The following is a 1,925-nucleotide window of genomic DNA, read 5'->3' on the forward strand; positions in this document are numbered from 1 at the left end:
AAACCAAAAAAAAACAACAAAGCCGTGAAGGTGACTTACTTTGAGGATTTATTTTGGATTTTATTTCAATATTTTCACTGTTTTGATTCATTTCTTGTTGCTGTGAGGGATGTTGCTGCTCCCCTCGCACAGTGGCAGGGCTGTCACCGTGCTGATGTCTTTCTGTTGATGTGTATCAGCACAAAGACCACCCACACTTGCGAGGGGACTTCATGAAAACGATGCCCTAAGCAAATGCTGCGTTTCCTTTTAGGATTGGTTCCAGATTCTGTAGACTTGGTGTAGCTACTAGGCTCTTGCTGTCATCAACTCGTAATCAATAACCCTTCCTGTTCAAACAGAGGGAAAGCAAAGTTTTTAAGCGTAATTACATGTCCTGTGTTGCTTGTCTGTGCACTATTACTCATAAGATCTTGTACTTTTCTCATTTGCTACCTTTTAATTTTAGCTGAAATTGTCATTCTCGGTAGCAGATTTGCTTTGTTGCCCTGTGGCTGTTAATTCTACTGTAAGTAGTAATTCAGTCTTTGAATAACCGAACAATTGAACAGTTTCCTGCAGTTGAGAACTAAAGTTACATGTTTCAGGTATGGTCAATAACATTAAGATTTGTGGTATTATAGTTGTTTCCCAGAACAGAGTGTTTGGGTTTTTTTTCCTCATGGATTTTCAAAGTATGCTGTTCTTGTTGATGTAAATGTTTTTACTGAAATCAATAATAACAATCATTTTTACAGAGCCAAAAAAAAAAAGATTTCTTTTAGAACGCAGTCCAAATGTTGACATGAGGATTTCTACAAATGTATAAACAGTTTTTAATAGACTTAAACAAAAACTGTTTACTGAGGAGTACATTTTTTAGTACTCCTTTTCCTTTGCTGAACAAACAAGTAATTTGTGTACTGTCAAGCTGGAAATGAACAGGTTGGACAGGGCCTGCTAGGATTGCTGTTTAAATCCTGGCCCTTCAGACACCTGGATGTTGTGGGCATGCTCACCTACTGGCTTTTCTAGCCTTCTCACTATAGTTAATCTGTCACCCACAGTAGAGGGCAGTTGTGAATTAATGAATGCTGCACCATTTTTTCCACTGTCTGGCTGGAGTAGCTCTCTTTCAGGTTTATACAAAGGAATGTGAGCATGCGCATGCACATGTTTTCTTCATCCTCTCTCTGCAACTAATTCTGTGGAACTTCCCTCCAGTTTTGCAACAGAAGAATGTATTGCACTGATGCTATGGAAGACTCGTCAGTAGGGAGTGAATGAAACAGAATACAAAATTGAACAGCAAGTAGATGAGATTGGTTATTTTAAACTCATTAAGATTGATTTTACAGTTCTTTAATATAGAGAGTTTGTCCTGTGACATAGCTGCAGAAAAAGTTCTAGAGATTCCTACCACTGTGTTCAGAATATTCTGTGATCCTTATTTCCACTTATTCATCAGGTTAATAAAAAGCTCATTTATAAAGGAATATTGGACAGTGTCTAATAACTGATCTTGGGCTGCACAGTTAAGAATTGCATGTGTTTGTCCATAGCATAACTGATAAAGTTGATTTATTGCTCTAAAATGTCACTTGTAAATAGTAGTGTAATTTAATAAAGGAATTCCGTGTTTCCATAGTTTATTTCCAGATGTTCTAAATAAAACAATACATACCAAGCAAGTTCATAATTATTCTTATCTCATTGGACTTAGACTACTCAGTCTCAGTGCCTCATTATCTAAAGCTTCCAGTCCCCATAATTAAGACCTTCTTCATCCTGCATATGCATCATATCTAGTTCTGCTCTTGAGTGGTCCTGATGGATCCGTAACTGCTACTTCCTGTTCTAAAGCTGAGTGTGAAATTGAGATCTGTGCAGCTGATGTCTTTCTTTTTTTATACTAATACCTCTTTTTTTATGGAGAACATTTTCTT

This window comes from Meleagris gallopavo, chromosome 1, assembly GCF_000146605.3.
Source record: "Meleagris gallopavo isolate NT-WF06-2002-E0010 breed Aviagen turkey brand Nicholas breeding stock chromosome 1, Turkey_5.1, whole genome shotgun sequence".
In the NCBI taxonomy this organism is placed as follows: Eukaryota; Metazoa; Chordata; class Aves; order Galliformes; family Phasianidae; genus Meleagris; species Meleagris gallopavo.